Source organism: Equus asinus, chromosome 2, assembly GCF_041296235.1.
Source record: "Equus asinus isolate D_3611 breed Donkey chromosome 2, EquAss-T2T_v2, whole genome shotgun sequence".
NCBI lineage: Eukaryota > Metazoa > Chordata > Mammalia > Perissodactyla > Equidae > Equus > Equus asinus.
In genome coordinates, this window is record NC_091791.1 from 117,155,812 (window position 1) to 117,174,559 (window position 18,748).

The 18,748-nt window shown below is 40.0% G+C and overlaps 3 non-coding genes across 3 annotated transcripts; all 3 read left to right on the top strand.

Moving 5' to 3' along the window:
• Positions 1–520: 520 nt before the first annotated feature.
• Positions 521–587, top strand: LOC123283663 (small nucleolar RNA SNORD109A). Its single transcript, XR_006524339.1, has one exon. It is a non-coding gene; the product is annotated as a small nucleolar RNA SNORD109A (small nucleolar RNA).
• Positions 588–15,436: 14,849 nt separating this feature from the next.
• LOC123283620 (small nucleolar RNA SNORD116) lies at positions 15,437–15,530 on the top strand. The gene has a single exon (XR_006524296.2). It is a non-coding gene; the product is annotated as a small nucleolar RNA SNORD116 (small nucleolar RNA).
• Positions 15,531–18,148: 2,618 nt separating this feature from the next.
• On the top strand, positions 18,149–18,241 carry LOC139044676 (small nucleolar RNA SNORD116). The gene has a single exon (XR_011501747.1). It is a non-coding gene; the product is annotated as a small nucleolar RNA SNORD116 (small nucleolar RNA).
• The last annotated feature ends 507 nt before the right edge of the window (positions 18,242–18,748 follow it).

The following is an 18,748-nucleotide window of genomic DNA, read 5'->3' on the forward strand; positions in this document are numbered from 1 at the left end:
GTTAAAGGAATCTTCATTAAATCTTCATTATTGTTTTTTTTTCTTTATTAAATAAAAATCTATTTTTGAAGTAACGTGAATAAGTTTTGGGGATCATTGATATATTTCCTTTTTATACCATTTTATAGTATATGAAAATAATCTTGTAACTAAATTTAAATATGCCAAAATATTGATTTATGTATCTTTTTTGTTACTGGAATATTCAGAATATAGATGTTTCCACTCATATTTCTACTGTAGTCACAATTTATTTGCTACCTGATTTACAATGCTACCCCATTACTCCTTGAAATTTTAGTTGACTAATTTTTATTTTCCCAATATATTTTGTTTAATTTTATTAGAGCAATCCAAGGTCATATACCTTTTGTGCTATATATATGAGAGTTTCATTGCTCAGATACTAAACACAGTGTCTACTGTGCATTTGCTGTTCTTTATTCATAATGCAGTAGATAAGCCTGAAGAAAATAAGCCTGGCTATGGAACTGCTTATTTGTTGAGAGGGTGCTTGTCTGGATCAATGATGAGCACAATTGTCTGAGGATGCTGAGGGACTCATTCCAGATGTCAATCTGAGGTCCAGATGAGTAGCCCTCTAATAGGACAAATAAGACTCTCAGAGCCTGGCTCTATTTGGTGATCTCTCAGAGACAACATAATTCCTTCTCTTGGAGAAGGCATTAGCATCCTATCTTATGAGGTAGTATGCAAATGTAAATATGCTGAGTGACCAAGACTTGCTTCATTTTGTTAATTTTGAACAAGACAGATACTTATATAGTAAGTATGTTCTTGAATAATGAATGAGGAAAGAAAGAAAGATTGAATTAAAAAAGGGTCAAAAACTGTGATGGGTACTGCGAGTCTCATTAGTGTTGGACAAAAAGAAGGGAGCATTGCATGCCTATACTAAATATTGACATGGAATCAATTTTAGTGCTTTGTTATTTTTACTGTTAAGTATTTTCTGAGACTATATCTTTACTTTTCTTTCTGTCGTGTGTTTCTGAGGTAGAAAGGGCTGGAATGAAGTCCCCCACTTAAGAGAATAGGGGTGAGTAGCTACATGTGTCATGTGCTCCGTGCAACATCCTAAGGTCTCTGTCTTCATCTTTTCCACTGAAAAGTGTAATACTTACTGGATAATATCTTCATGGTATGTTTTTTTTCTTTGCTGAGTGTCTCCACTCTCATTTCCAAGTTTTAGGTGGAGTGACAAGTGTAGAATTTTGGAAAATTGCTGATTTTTTTTTAGCTCCATATTGCAATGAAATATCCTTTTGTGAAATTAAGCTATGCTTGGGAGTTTCCTTAACAAATTCTTATGGTTTTGGAGTATTGACCCCAAGATTAAGTTGGTCATAGTCAGATCATTTTGGCCAAGTCCATGAGATCATTTTGGATCATTATTGCTACTCTTCTCATCATTGAGGTTTGACTTTAGTTAGTTTTTTTTTTTGATGTGGAAATGTATATGTTAAATTTTATGAGATCTTTCCAGGACCATGAAGATTTTATATGATAAACTGCCATGAAGTACTTCATTTTTCTGTGTTGGCCTCACAAAACATATTAGTTTGGGTTAATCCAGTGGAGAGATAATGAAATTTCATATATTAATTCATTAATCATTATTTGCTGTTAAAATTGAAACATTCATCAATAAGATGTAGTCTGTATATTTCTTGGCATGATTACACAGAAGGTTTTATGTTACTTGGGGCCTGGTGTTTAATACTTTAGGAATAGATAAACTCTGTTTTTCTCTTGACAAAGTTCTTGTCAAAAATTCTTTCAAGTAATAATTTTTGTGTGTTCTTTTTATACGTATTTACTTATTTATGTATTTTAACCCGTGTATTCATTTCTTCAGAACCTAGCAAGGTGACTCAAATAAGCTCAATAACAGTTAATAAAATAGCCATGAACACTAATAATTATAGCATCAGGGAGGAAAAGAGCCCTATCAGATACTGAAATGGACTGTAGAAACTTCATCATGAAAAAACATTTGAGGATGAATATGAATGACAGGAATACTATAAAGTATTTTGGTATAATAAATATGATCCTACAAATACATACTTGTATATTTTCCTATGTTAGTATATAAGTAAATTTGTGGTGCGTGGCTACTGTCTCAATGTGTGGAAGTTTATTGACGTATACTCTTGATGATGTAAATAGCAAGTATTAAATGTACAACCCAGTGTATTTTAAAAAGAAGTGCTTTCTCTCTAAGATTAAGAAGACAGTGATGTGCTGCCTCATTACTTCTATTTATACTGTTCTACAAAGTTTTAACCCATGCAACAGGGCAAGAAAAAGAAATAAAAGACATAAAGATCAGAAAGGAAGAAAAAAAGCTTTCTTTGCAGATGATGTGATTGCCTATCTTAGAAGAGCCCAAAGAATCTCCAAGTAACACTCCAGGAACTAAAAACTAAGTTTAGCAAGTTAACAAGGTCAATATACAAAAGTCAATCATGTTACTATAAACTAGCAATGAACACTTGGAATTTGAAATAAAAACCTTTTATAATAGCACAAAAATGAATTACTTCAGTGTAAATCTAATACAAATGTGCAGTATCTCTATGATGAAAACTACATCATACTGATGAAAGCTATTAAAGACCTTATAAATGAAGAGACGTACTCCATTCATGGATCAGAAGTCTCAGTATTATTAAGTTGTCAGTTACCTCAATTTCATGTGTAGATTCAATGCAATGCAAATAAAAATCATTGCAAGCTTTTTTGTATAAAGCAAAAAGGTGATTCCAAAATTTATATTGAAGGTAAAACAACTAGAATAGCAAAAGAGGTTCTGAACAAGTCCTAAAGTCAGAGAACTCACACTGTCTTATTTTAAGGCTTACTACAGTGGTAAAGAAACAAGATAGTATGTTGGTGAAGGGATTGACCCATAGATCAAGGACGATGATAATATCTGTGGAAGGTAGTCATAGAAAGAAAATAGCTGGGTGGTTTCTGGAATGCTGGTAATGTTTGTTTGTTGATCTACATGTTGATTAATTGCTATGTTCGGGAGATGCGAATTTATTAACCTGTACAATGTAATGCCTACACTTTATCTATATTATACTTCCATAGAAAGGTAAAAATAGCCCATAGAACTAAGTCTAAACATTGGTTAATATGTTTTCCACAAATTGTCCAATAGATTGTGTTACTTGGGACCTGACGATTGATGTCTTTAGGGTAAGTCAAGAGTGTTCTCTTTTTAACAAGGCATTTCAGCAAACCGTATCAAGGAGTGATTGTTCATGTATTCATAATTTTTACATATTTGTAGGCAAATGGTCCATGACTTATGATAGTTCAACTCAATGACTTTTTGACTTTACAATGGTGTGAAAGCAATATATATTCGGTGGAAACCATACTTTGAATTTTGATTCATGGTCTTTTCTTAGGCTAGCAATATGTGGTATGATACTTTCTTGTGATGCTGGGCAGTGGCAGTGAGCCACAGCTCCCAGTCAGTGATGTGATCACAAGGGTAAACAATCAATAAACTTACAACCATTTTGTACCCATATAACCATTCTGTTTTATACCTTCAGTACAGTATTCAATAAATTATGTGAGCTATTCAACATTTTTTTTATAAAATAGGCTTTGTGTTACATGATTTTGCCCAGCTGTAGGCTAAGATAAGTGTTCTGAGCATGCTTAAGGTAGGCTAGGCTAAGCTATGATATTCTCTAGGTTAGATGTAGTAAATGCATTTTCAACTTAAGATATTTTCAACTTAGTATTGGTTTATCAGGATGTAACCCGCTTGTAAGTTGAGGAAAATATGTATTTTTCCATGTGTTTATGTACTTATCCATTTTTCTCTTATGATAATGTGCTAAACAATTCAGAAGTCTTAAAGATTGAAGATATTGTATTCTTGTAGTTTCCTTTGATGTTAAAAATCTTTTTACAATTATTATGGTGTCAATTCTACCATATTTTTTTCTTTTAGTGTATACTTCTTTGAGTTTTAACTCGTGTAAATTTGTGTAACCATGAGCATAATTAGGATACAGAACAGGTGTATGCTTTGTCCTTTAACTCCTCAAACTCTCTTGTCCCTTTATAGTCATATTCTCCCTCCACTCTTAATTCCTGATGACCACTAATATTTTATCTATCCCTGTAGTTTTGAGAATGCTATAGAAATGAAATCATACGGTATGTAACTTTTGAAGCTATTTCACTCAGCATAATTCCCTTGAGATACATCGAGGTTGTAGTTGTATCAATAGTTTCTTTTTTTTTTTTTTAAGGAAGATTAGCCCTGAGCTAATTACTGCCAATCCTCCTCTTTTTTTCTGAAGAAGATTGGCGCTGAGCTAACATCCATGCCCATCTTCCTCTACTTTATATCTGAGACGCCTACCACAGCATGGCTTTTGCCAAGCGGTGCCATGTCCACACCTGGGATCCAAACTGGCAAACCCTGGGCCACCAAGAAGCGGAACATGCAAACTTAACCGCTGTGCCACCGGGCCGGCCCCAATAGTTTCTTTTTTATTGCTGAATAATATTCTGTTCTTTGGATGCACCATCATTTATGTACTCATTCATTCTTTGAATTGCACTTACACTGTTTCCAGTTTTTGGCTATTACAGATAAAGCTGCTATGAACAGTTATCTACAGGTTTCCGTGTGAACCTAAGTTTTCTCTATAGTGAGTAGCAGCAAAATTTTTCTTGAAGTGCCAGATAATACACACTTTACATTTGTGGGCCATTCAGTGTCTATCACAAACTACTCATCTCTGTTTATTGTAGCAGAAATGAATGAGTGTTCCTATGTTTACATGCAACTTTATCTACAAAACTGGTGGTTGGCCATTGGGACATATTTTGCCAATCCTTTATGTTGGATATGTGACTCCCATGTCTTTTTTCACAATCTGGCCTGTCTTTTCATCCTCTAAAGAGTGTATTTCTCACAGCAAAAGTTCAAAATTTTGATAAAATCCAAGTTATCATTTTTTTAAATAGATCATACTTTTGGTTGCATGTATAATAGCTGTTCAGCTAACTCTGGGTCATAAGGATTTTCTTTTGTTATTAGTCCTATAGTTTAATGTTTCATCAAGATCTATAATTTAGACATATTCATTTTGAGTTGATTTTTGTATATAACATGAGGATTAGGTCAAGGTTCATTGTTTTGCAATTGTATGACGAATTGTTCTAACACCATTTGCTTCTCCATTGAATTGCTTTTGTGTCTTTGTGAAAAACCAAGTGGACATTTTTATATAGATCTGTTTCTAGACTCTCTATTCTTTCTCATTCATCTATATGCTTCTCCCTTACCCAGTTTTATGTTGTCTTGATTACTGTATTTTTATATTAGTTTTAAAACCAGATAGTATGACTCCTCCAACTTCATTCTTCTTTATCAAAAATTGTTTAGTGTTTTTTTGCTCTTTTTTATACATTTCAGAATCAGCTTATATGTATTAAAAATTGTACTCTAATCTTTTTTTTTAATCGAAGTATAGTCAGCATACAATATTACACGTTTCAGGGCAAGAGCATAGTGATTCTACATTTATATATATCGTGAAATGATTTCCATGGGAAGTCTAGGCACTGTTACCATACAAAGGCATTACCATATTATTGACTGTATTCCCTATGCTGTACATTACATCCCCATGACTTATTTATTTTATAACTGGAAGTTTGTACCTCTTAACCCCCTTCACCTACTTTACCCATCCTCCCACTCCCTTCCCCTCTGATGACCACCAGTTTGTTTGTTGTGTCTATGAGTTTGTTTCTGTTTTGTTTTGCTTGTTCATTTGCTTTGTTTATTAGATTCCACATATAAGTGAAAACATACGGTATTTGTCTTTCTCTGTCTGACTTATTTCACTTAGCATAATACACTCTACGTTCATCAATGGTGCAGATGCCAGGATTTCTTTTTTAATGGCTGAATAATATTCCATTGTGTATATATACAACATCTTCTTTATCCATTCATCTACTGATGGGCATTTAGATTGCTTGCATATCTTGGCTATTGTAAATAATGCTGCAATGAAAATAGGGGTGCATATATCTCTTTGAATTATGTTTTCATTTTTTTTTGGATAAATACCCAGAAGTGGAATTGCTGGAGTGTATGGTAGTTCTGTTTTTTAATTTTCTGAGGAAGCTCCATAATGTTTTCCATAGTGGCTGTACTAATTTACATTCCCACCAACAGGGTTTTCTTTTCTCCACATCCTTGCCAAGACTTATTTGTTTTCTGTTTGATGATAGCCATTCTGACAGGTGTTGGGTGATATCTCATTGTGGTTTTGATTTTCATTTCTCTGATGATTAATGATGTTGAGCATCCTTTGATGTGTCTATTGGCTATCTGTATATCTTTTTTGGAAAAATATCTATTCTGGCCTTCTGCTCATTTTTTAGTTGATTTGTTTGGTTTTTTTGATATTGAGTTCCATGAATTCCTTATATATTTTGGATATTAATACTTTATCAGATATATCATTTGCACATATAGTCTCCCCTTCAGTAGGTTGCCTTTTTGTTTTGTTGATGGTTTCCTTCACTGTACAAGAGCTTTTTAGTTCGTTGTGCTCCTATTTGTATATTTTTGGTTTTGTTGCCTTTGCCTGAGGAGAGAGATACATAAAAATATTGCTAAGACCAATGTCAAAGAGCTGAGTGGCTATGGTTCCTTCTAGGAGCTTTCTAGTTTCAGGTTTTGCATTTAAGTATTTAATACATTTTGAGGGTTTTTTTATATGGTGTAAGGAAGTGGTCTAGTTTTATTCTTTGGCATGTACCTGTCCAGTTTTTGCAGCATCATTTGTTTGAGACTATTTTTTCCCCATTGTATATTCTTGTCTCCTTTGTCTTAGACTATTTGACAATATAAACATGGGTTTATTTCTTGGCTCTCTGTTCTGTTGATCTATGTGTCTGTTTTTGTGCTTGTACCATACAGTTTTGATTATTGTAGCTTTGCAGTATAGTTTGAAATCAGGGAGAATGATACCTCCTGCTTTGTTTTTCTTTCTCAAGATTGCTTTTGCTATTTGCGGTGTTTTGGGGTTCCATACAAATTTTAGGATTATTATAGTTCTGTGAAAAATGCCCTCATACTTTGGAATTTTGGTATTTTTGACTAGGATTTCATCAAATCTGTAGATCACTTTGGGTAGGGAGACATTTTAATGATATTAATGCCTTCAGTCCATGACCATGATAGATCTTTCCATTTATTTATGTCCTCTTCAATTTCTTTTTTCAGCATCTTATAGTTTTCAAATACAGGTCTTTGATCTCCGTTAAATTTATTCCTAGGTATTTTATTCTTTTTGATAGAATTTTAAATGGTATTTTTTTTAACCTTTTTCCAATTGTTTAGAAATGCAACAGATTTCTGTTTATTGATTTTTGTATCCTGAAACATTAGTGAGTTCATTATTAGTTCTGATATTTTCCTTGGTGTGGTCTTTAGGGTTTCTGTATATAGTATCATGTCATCTGCGAATAGTGAAGATTGTACTTATTCCTTTCTCATTTGGATACTTTTGATTTCTTTTTCTTGTCTTATTGCTGTGGCTAGGACTGCAAATGCTATGTTGAATAAAAGTGATGAGAATAGTCAGTCATCCTTGTTTTGTTCCTCATCTTAGAAGAAATGCTATCTGCTTTTCACCATTGAGTATGATGTTAATTGTGGGTTTGTCATGTATAGCCTTTATTATATTGAGGTACATTCCCTCTATACTCCCTTTGTTGAGAATTTTTATCATAAATGGGTGTTGAATTTTGTCAGATGCTTTTTCTGCATCTGTTGAAATGGTCATGATTTTTATCCTTTGTTTTGTTAATGTGATGTATCACATTAATTGATTTTAGCATATTGAATCATCCTTGCATTCCTGGGATCAATCCCACTTGATCATGGTGATCATATTTTGTTGAGGACTTTTGTATGTATGTGTATTTCCATATGATTGTTTTTTTAATGTTTGATTCGTTTTGCATTGCAGTAACAGTGGTTTATAGCATTATATACATTTCAAGTGTACGTCGTTATATATTTTGATTTCTATGTAGATTACATATTCACCACTCCAACACTAATTACAATCTGTCACCACACAGTTTCACCCTCCTCCCTCTCATATGCCCCTCTGGTAACCACCAATCCAATCTCTGTTTCTACGTGTCTGTTTGTCATTTTATCTTCTATTTATGAGTGTAAGCATACGGTATTTGACTTTTTCCCTCTGACTTATTTCACTTAGCATAATGCCCTCAAGGTGCATCCATGTTTTCACAAATGGCCAGATTTCATCATTTCTTATGGGTGAGTAGTAATCCATTTTGTATAAATACCACATCTTCTTTATCCATTTGTCTCTTGATGGGCACCAAGGTTGCTTCCAAGTCTTGGCTCTTGTGAATAATGTTGTGATGAACAGGGGTTCATATATCTTTATGCATGTATGTTATCATGTTCTTTGAATAAATACCCAGTAGTGGTGCTGGATCTTACAGTAGATCTATTTTTAATCCTTTGAAGGATTGGATATTAAACCCTTATCAGATATAAGATTTGCAAATATCTTCTCCCAGTTGTTAGTTTGTCTTTCCGGTTTGTTGATGGTTTCCTTTCTGTGCAGAAGCTTTTTAGTTTGGTGTAGTCCTATTTGTTTATTTTTTCTATTGTTTCCCTTGCCAGGACAGACATGGTACTTGAAAATATGCTGCTAAGAGCGATGTCAAAGATCATACTACCTATGTTTTCTTCTAAAAGTTTCATGGTTTCAGGTCTTACATTCAAGTCTTTAATCCATTTTGAGTTAATTTTTGCTTATGGTATAAGATAATGGCCTACTTTCATTTTGCATATGGCTATCCAGGTTTCCCAGCATCATTTGTTAAAGAGACTTCCATTTCTCCATTGCATGTTCTTGGCTCCCTTGGCAAACATTAGCTGTCCATAAATGTGTGGGTCTATTTCTGGGCTCTCGATTCTGCCTCACTGATTGTGTGCCTGTTTTTGTGCCAGTACCATACTGTTTTGCTTAGTATCACTTTGTAGTATATTTTGAAGTCAGGGAGTGTGATGCTTCCAGCTTTGTTATTGTATCTCAGGATCCCTTTGACTTTTTGGGTTCTTTTTTTGTTCCATATAAATTTTAGGATTCTTTGTTCTACTTCTGTGAAAAATCTTGTTGGCACTTTGATAGGGATTGCATTGAATCTGTAGATTGCTGTAGGATATATGGACACTTTATGTTAATTCTTCCAGTGCAGGAACATGGAATGTCTTTCTATTTCTTGTGGCTTCTTCAGTTTCTTTCAACAATATTTTATGGTCTTCAGTGTCCAGAGCTTTCACGTATTTGATTAAGTTAACTCCTAGATATTTCATTCTCTTTCTTGCAAGTGTAAGTGGGATTCTATTCTTAACTTCTCTTTCTGCTATTTTGTTGTTATTGTATAGAATAACAACTATTTTTTGTGTTTCTTTTGTATCCTGAAACTTTACTGTATTCTTTTATTATTTCAAAAAGTCTTTGGGTGGGTTCTTTAGGGTTTTCTATATGTAAACTCATGTCATCTGCAAATAGTGAGAGTTTCACTACCTCACTTCTAATTTGGATCCCTTGTATGTCTTTTTGTTGCCTGATTGCTCTGGCTAGGACTTCAAATAATGTGTTAAACAAGAGTGGCAGATTCTCAAATTTCTCCTTTATTTTCATTTCATAAAGATAAATAGCCTTGTCTTGATATTTTCCCAGACTACTGTTTTAACATCAATATTTTGGCATGGTGATATACATAAATTCATTTTCATTTTGCAGGATATCATCATCTAATAATTTTGAGCATGCTGACATCTCAAAATACTTTCTAAATATCTTACACAATAATACATATTTCAATATTATGTTAAATGAGATATAGTTAACAGTAATTTGTGTTAAATATGCAAATGTATAATTAAAAAATAGAACACATGTCCTGTTTTAATCTATATGCTATTTCTTATGCCAATGAGAAGGAATCCTGAATTACTCTAGTATTTTTTTCTGGAGTCAACAATGTGGTAAGCATTATTACATTCTTGCCAATTATTTATAGAGCCACTATTTTAATAATAATAATGTTTATCATTTCACTTCAACTGTTTTGCTCTAATTATGGTTAAATATGTAAGTTTCCCTTGATTTTTGTCTTTTTAAATCAGAATTAATGGAGTTTTCATCTTTAGTGATGTTAAAAACTATTTAACAAAGGTTTATGTGTTGCTAATTATGAAAGATTATGAATATCAGATTAAATGTGAACAAAGAGTAATATACAGGTAGTAGATATTGGCAAAGGAGGCACAAGATATGATGGATGTATGACTACTTTTTCAGATATTTTTGCTTTTAGTATGCAGAACTGAGAGGATCTTGGAAGAAGAGCATAACCTGTAAATTGTTATCCTGACCCATTTTTCATAAAGATATGTAGTTGCTGGAGGAAGTTATGAGTTGTAGAACAACAGGGAGATTTGAGTTCATCTAAATATCAAAAGCTAGGACTATTTTAAGACTAATTGAAGCAGGAATTTTTAAAACTATATTGAGATATAATTCACAAATCATATATTTACCCATTAAGTGTGTGCAATTCAATTATTTTTATATACACACAGTATGTGACCATCATCGCAATCTAATTTTTGAACTCTCCCACCCCCTTAATTTTCAGTCACTATTTCTTTCTTTTACCTAATTTCTGCCACTAGAACATCCAGTACCATGTTTAATAGGAGCAGTGAGATCAGATATCCTTGTCTTTTTCCTAATCTTAGGGGGAAAGCATCCAGTCTTTTGCATTAAGTATGATGTTCTCTATGGGTTTTTCTTGGACACTCTTTATCAGGATGAGTATTCCTTCTGTTTTTAATATGTTGAGTAGCAGTGGTGGATTTTGTCAAATGCTTTATGTTTCTTAAGATGATCAAGTAGTATGGGGCTGACCCAGTGGTGCAGCGATTAAGTGTGCACGTGCTGCTTCGGCAGCCCAGGGTTCACCGGTTCAGATCCTGGGTGTGGACATGGCACCGCTTGGTGACAGGCCATGCTGTGGTAGACGTCCCACATATAAAGTGGAGGAAGATGGACATGGATGTTAGCTCAGGGCCAGTTTTCCTCAGCAAAATGGGAGGATTGGCAGCAGATGTTAGCTCAGGGCTGATTTTCCTCAAAAAAAAAAAAAGATGATCAAGTAGTTTTTGTCCTTCATTCTGCTAAAAGCTTATATTACACTGATTGATTTTTGTATGTTGAACCACTCTTGCATTCCTGGGGTCAGTCCCATTTGGTCATGGTGTATAATGCTTTTAATATACTGCTAGATTTGGTTTGCTAGTATTTTGTTGAAGATTTCTATTCAATATTTATAAGAAATGTTGTTTACTATTCATTTTCTCTATTTGTCTTATATATTTTTGGTCTTTACTTCCTCCATTATTGCTTTCTTAAATAGATATTATTGAGTGTACCATTTTATTTTTTTAATTTTCTTGTTTTTTTCTATATATTTTTTAGTTATTGTCTTAGTGGTTACCTTAAGGATAGCAATTAACATCTTAATTTATGACAACCTACTTCAAATTAATACCAATTTAATTTCAATAATATATAAAGTCTTTGCTTCTATATTGCTCCATTTCCCCATTTTGTTGGCATTGTTACAAATTATGTCTCTATAAGTATATACTCATCACCACAGACTTATATTTATTGTTCTATGCACTTATTTAAAAATATGATAGGAAACAAGTTACAAAAAATACATTAATTCTGGCTTCTATATATGCCTTGTAGTTATCTTTAGCCAGCCCTGATGGTCAAGTGGTTAAGATTTGATGTTCTCACTACCACGCCCTGGGTTTGTTTCCTGGTCAGGGAACCACACCACCTATCTGTTGATTGCCATACTGTGATGGCTATGTGTTACAGTCATGCTGAAACTATGTTGCTGGTATTTCAGATACCAGCAGGGTCATTCACACTGGTCATTCACAGTTTCAGCTGAGCTTCCAGACTAAGACAGACTAGAAAGCACAAGCTGGCCACCCACTTCCAAAAAAATTGGCCATGAAAACCCTATGAGTAGCAGTGGAGCATTGTCTGATATAGTGCCAGATGGTGAGAGGATGGTGCAAAAAGACTGGGGTGAGTTTTGCTCTGCTGTACACAGGATCACTAGGAGTTGAAATCAACATGGTGCTAACAACAAAGTAAAATTTACCGGTTTATTTATCCATTCATTTCAGCTTGAAGGGCTCCCTTTGGCATTTGTTGTAGGGCAAGTCTTCTGTCAAAGAACTTTCTCACTTTTTGTTAATCTGAGAATGTCTTAATTTCTCCCTCATTTTTGTAGGAAATTTTTGTCAGATAAAGAATTCCTGGTTGAATGTCTTTTTGTTTAGCACTTCAAAAGTGTCCTCATACTGCCTTCTGGCTTTTAGGTTTTTTGATGAGAATCAGTTGTTGATCTTATTGAGGATTACTTTTATGCTGTTGCTGCTTTCAGGGTTCTCTCTTTGTCTTTAAACAGTTTCATTGTGATGTGACTCAGCAGGGATCTCTTTGAATTTATCCTACATCGAGTTCACTGGACTGTTGAAAAATGTATAGGTAGATTATATAGGAGTAAAACGTATAGGTAGATTAACATTTTTCATGAACTTTCGGTAGGCTTGGGCCATTATTACTTGAAATATGCTTTTTGTTCCTTTCTCTCTTCTGTAATTCTCCTTATGCATATGTTGATATACTTGAAGGTGTCCTCACAGGACTTTTAGGCTATGTTCATTAAAATAGTTTTTTAATTCTTTTAACTGGATAATTTCAATTTATATATCTTCAAGTTAAATTGTTTTTTTGTCAGCTCAAATTTCCTGTTGTGCCCTTCTAGTGAGTTTTTCATTTCTGTTATCACGCTTTTCAACTCTAGAATTTCTACTTGGTTTCATTTGAAAAATTTGTCTCTTTATTGATATCCCTATTTCATGGGACATTGTTTGCAGGGTTTATTTAGTTCTTTAGATATATTTTCTTATAGATCTTTGGACATATTTAAAATAATGGATTTAAAGAATTTGTCTATTGAGTCCAATGTCTAGACTTCCTGAGGGAGACATTCTTTGGATTTTTTTTCTCTGTGTATGGGATATATTTTCTTGTAACTTTGAATGCCCATACTTTTTTGTTGAAAATTGGACATATTGAATATCATAATATGGCAACTCTGGATATCAGATCATCCCTCACTCCCTTGGTTTGTTCTTGCTTATTGTTGTGAAAGTTGTTTGTAGTGTGTGGCCACTGAAGACTGTTCCATTAAATTAGGGGTCACCTAATAATTGGACAGAGATTTCCTTAAAAAAACGTGAAACCACAAAATCTCCCTGTCTTTGCAGAAAGTCTCTCTTTGTATGTCAGCATATGCCTTTAACACATAGCCAGGCATTTTAAACTTTCCCTTAGTCTCAATTTTTGATTCCCAAGAGCCTCACATTCACCCAGACAAGAGAGCTTAGGGCTTTCTCATCTTTCCCGAATATGGACATAACTGTATATCTGTACTGTCCTGATAGAGTCCCAAGAACAACTGGATTTTCTCACAGCCATTATTTCACAAAAAATCTCATTCCCCAACCTTTCCTGACAAAGTTTTTGGTTAATTTAATTTTTCTACAATGATTATCCGCTGCATGAGAGAGTAGCAACTAACACCACAAAATCATTAGTGATCTACCAGTCTAGCCACTGTAACAACAAGTGAGTTCTCAATTAGCAGAAATAAAAGCAAGTCTTTGAGGCAGTCTTTTAGGGAGGCAACATACAAATAAAAACAAATAATTACAATTATTTGGATGTGAGGTCAGTTCTCTCTCCTGTACCATTACCAGGAAGGTGGACTGTTACTTTCAATAATGCTACTGAGGTAGGGAGTAACAGGTAGAAAAAGGGTAAGTTAAACAGCACAGTGTTTCCTGATTATAAAGACTCAACTTCTTTTTTATTAAGAGATCCCCTGTGCTTACACATCTCATGGTGAGTTTCCTGATTTCAAATAAGTTCATTCTTCAAGATTTTGACAGTTTTTTCTGGCAATCATTTTATGGAGGGACAGACTTTTGAAGTTCCTTACTCTGTCAGTTTGGCTAAAATGTCACTCCTTATTTCATTTTTGAATTTCAAAGCCGTTAAAGAAGATGGGAATATTTTCATGGACTTAATTGTCACTTCTATATCTTCAGTGGTTAGATGTCAAATAAAATAATTTAACATATTAATTGGGTTCTTTGTTTTGTAGTTAAGTGAAAGACTTCATTATGTAATATGGAAACAAATATTTTATGAGAAATATAATTTGAAAATGGTTTTCTAAGATTGTATGACCTGTACTTTCTTTATAAATGGTATCCATAAACCAGAAAATACATGAATAATGATGGAATGGAATTTACGTACTTTCTTTGTTAATTTGTTAAAGGATGTATTTATTCTATTCCTATTGATTTGGTGATAGTTAATTGTGTTTGTTATTTGTAACAACAAGATGCAGACGTATGGATAATATGTTGAAGCATATGTGATTGATGACAATAAAAAGTGTGTGGATGTGCTCCCTAAAGATTACTGGAATGCATGATCACATGATATTTGAGACTATTTCACAGTGATCTTGTGTTCCAGGCAAGAAGATAATCCTGTGAAACATTAACTATGTGATTGAATTTCTCTTAAAAGAGAACGAAACAAAGTTTATGGGTGAAGGAAATGCAAAATTGGTGGATGTGAGTGTGTGCTACTCTTGTAAGCTTGGAAAAGAAACACAAATTATGAAAAAGGACAAATGCACACAAGATACTGATGGAGAAAAGAGAACATGTTGAACTAAAATTATAAAGCATGGCCTAGGTATATTTCTGATGAATCCATGAAAATTCCCTACATTCTTCAGGTGGAACTGCCATGAAAGGTCACTGCCAAGAACCAAGAGAAGAACTTCCTGTCCTTTGATGAACACAACTACAAAGGAATTGTGGCGGAAGTGTGGCCAGGGATGTGCACCCCACCAACGGATGGCTCAGGATGGTCAGCACTGCTTTCTCCAAAGTTCAGCATATATCTAGGTAGGGTTTGGTAGAAAGGCCTGGAAAGCTTCTTGTGCGCGTGTGCCCGGGGGCCCGCGGCGTCGTGCTCTGAGGGCGGACTGACTGCTGCCCCTGCTCCGGGGCTCGGCTCTGGATTCTCCAGGCCGCTGGCACCCATGAGGCGATCGGCTCGCCCGCTGCGGAGCCCCCCAGCCTGCCTGGTTAGTTTGTCCAGGTTGGCAGAACGTGCTCGGATCGATGATGACTCCCTCACATGCATTCCTTGGAAAATCTGAACAAAATGAGTGAGAACTCACTACCGTCGTTCTCATCGAAACTGAGGTCCGGCACGTTGTCTTCCCCAGGCATGGCAGGAGTGAGGGACCGCTTCCCCTTGAGCGCACTGGGACGGGCACGGGCACCACGCCGGGCGTCCGCATTTGGGAGCCGTGGCATCTGGGGGTCCTTCCTCTCACCGCGTGAGGGGGGTGTCCGTCAGTCGGCGGTGCTTGGTTGAACGGCCTGTGGCTGAGGGCCGTGGCTGGCAGCTCGCATCCTAGGTTGGGAAGTCGGAGAGTGTGGCGCTGGCACAGGCCCCGTGAGCTCAGGGCCTTGTTGCTGTGTGGGCCTGGTTCCCGCTGGGGACGAAGGCCCCGGGGGTCTGCGTCTCAGAGCTGAGCAGTAAGCAGTGGAAGGTCGCGTGGTTTCTGATGAGAGCCCCGGGCCAGGCGGGCGGCCGTCAGCTGTTCTTGCCTTTTGGCTTGGTGAGGCAGTTGGAGCACCCCTCGCGGTTTGGGGCGCCGCCGGAGGGGTGAGGCTTTGGTGCTGCAGCTTGGGGCTCCTCCAGTTCTCCGGCTCGCCCAGTCCACGCCAAGGTGCCCAAACGGGGACCGGGCTGTGGGCCTGGCACGCAGGTCAAGACACTGTGGTGGCTGACGGCCTGGTCGTGGGAGCTGGGGGGGGAAGAAGGGCACGGAGAGGACAGGTCACAGTGTGATGCCGTGGGCTTCCGTGGGACGTGCTGCCTCGTTGTGTTCCGAGCGCTGGCAGCGGCTTGTCGGGAACGTCCCCTGGCTCTGACGGGGCTGGCGATTGGTGCGTGCCGGGGAAGGCTGGAGGCTTGAAGGCCCGGGGGTGTGCACTGTGGTCGGTGACCTTTGTGGCGGATGGCGGGCCTTGTTCCAGAGCGGTGGCGCTCGCCGGTTCTGTCCACGGTTCCTTGAAGAGGGGCCCGGCACGTGACTGCCGGCCGGCCGGCCGCCGCTGCTCCTCGATTGCTTGGGCGACCGTGGCCTTGGATCCTCCGCCGTCTCAGGCGCGGGGTCTCCGAGGAGAAAGCGTTCCTCCAGCAGGGTCCGATTTTCCTGGCGCGGTTCGCCTCATGCCTCGTCGCAGGGCTTTAGGTTTCTTCGTGGAAGCCTGTGGGCCTGGCAGAGACGGCGGGGGCCGTGACCCGAGCTGCCCTGCCGCGCACAGACGTCCGCCTTGGAAAACGTCCGCCTCTCCATGGGTGGCGGGGGCGGGGTGTGTGTGCTCGTTCCGTGCCTCCTCTTGCCTTCCTGGACAGAGCCATCCTTGGGGCCGTGTGAGGTCGTTTGTGGTGTTACAGGTGCCGAGGGCGGGTCCAGACGTTGAACGTGACGGGTCGAGTCCCGTGCGCACAGTCGAGATTCCCTCGTGGCCGTCCTCCCCGGGGCTCCCTGGCCGCCACGTGTGTGTAGGGTTTGAGGTACTGCTTGGGGGACTTGCCTCGCAGGCCTGAGGTGGGCAAGGCAGCGCGTGGGTGGGAAGGAGTCCTGGAAGGCCGGGGTCCAGAAAGCGGGCCAGCTGTGGAAACGCCAGGTCCCTGGTCGCGAGTGGGCTCCAGGTTCAGTCGGGTCTTAGCGTGGGTCGTGGTGGCCACAGACCACCTCTTCCTGGCACTTCCCCTGCCGCTGGCACCGCTGAGGGCGTGGGTGTAGCCTCAGTCAGCAGGAAGAGGCGCTGGCCCCTGGAGATCAGGAGGGGCTGCTGCTTCTGCCCTCTAGCCCGTGTCCCAGCGGCGCCAGCCTTCGAGTGGTGTAGGTGCTTTACGTGGTTCAGGTCCAGCAGTGGTCGGCGTGTTTCCGTCGGGCGCGGTTCGCGTGGCACGGCGTGCGGGGACACCGGGCGCCCACGGTCAGGCGGAGGGTGAACCTGCTGGAGTCTCGTGTTCCGGTGTTCAGAGGCAGGGGCTGTGAGAGAGGGAGCCTGTGGGCTATTTCAGCAGGCCGAGAGGGCAGAGGTGAGCCGCCGGGCGAGTCGAGGTCAAAGCCGCCAGCGCGAGCTCTTGGTCTCGCGGCAGGGCCTGAGGCCAGGGATGTGTGCGGAAGACGTGCTTCTTCAGGGGCTCGGGCCCCGCGCACCCGAAGACACGCACACGCGCCCGCCTGCGCGCCTTCCTGCGCTCGTGCTGTCACACACGCCTTCTTGTCACACCTGAGGGGAAGAGGTAGAGGCCAAGAAGATGCAAGGCTTGCCCCGGGGCGGGGAGTCGGGGTGGAACCCTTGGCCTGGCTCTGGTTACCTGAGAGCCTGGCTGGGTCGCTGAGGCGTGCGCGTGCGATTGCTCTGCACTTCCCAGGTGGGATCTCCGAGCAAAGCTTGCCGTCGCCCAAGAAGAGAAGACCTGCCTGTCGTTTGTGGAGCGGAGATGCCAGGGAATCCCGCAAGAAGCGTGGCTTCGGGTGCGCCCCGTGCCCGTGGGTCGCTGAGGCTGGTAAGGATCCCCCTGCACCCAGTTCGTGCCGTTGGCCCTGGGAGTCCCAGACCGCGCTGAGAGGCTTCTAGCCCGCGGGTCCCCGGGGGCGTGCGGAGCTGGCGCTCTGAGGGTGGGTCGACAGTTGCCCTTGCTCAGGGGCTTGGCTCGGGATTCTCCGGGCCGCTGGCCGACCCTGAGGTGATGGGCTCACCCGCCGAGCCCCGCCAGCTGCCCCGAAGGTGCTCGGATCGATGATGACTCCCTCAAATGCATTCCTTGGAAATCTGAACAAAATGAGTGAGAACTCACTACCGTCGTTCTCGCCGAGACTGAGGTCCAGCACCTGGTCTTCTCCGGGGGTGAGAGGAGTGAGGGACAGCTTCTGCTTGATGACACTCGCGCAGAGCCCGCCCAGGGCCTCCGCATGTGGGCGTCTGCCGTGTTTGCACCGGTAGCGTGACCGCATGAGCTGGGCGGTTGCGACTCGGAGGGACTTGCTTGCATGGCCGGCCTCTGCTGGCACGGCGCCCAGGTCGCATGGGCGTCTTTAGAGTCGGAGAGTGTGGCGTTGGCATGGGCCCGGCCCGTGGTTGGCGCTGAGTACGCGCTGGCCCGGTTCTGGCCTGACCCGTTGCCCCGGGGGGCGTGGCGGTCCGTGTCTGGAGGCCGAACAGCCGAGTCTTCCCTGGGTTCCGTTCGGAGCCTCGGTTTGGGCCGGGCAAGCCGCAGCGCCTGTGGTTGCCTTCTGGCTTGGTGAGGACGTGTGATGGGCCCGTGGTCTTGGCGGCGGGGGCAGCGGCCCTAGGCCGCAGCGCTGCAGCTGGCAGCTCCTGTGTGTCACCTGC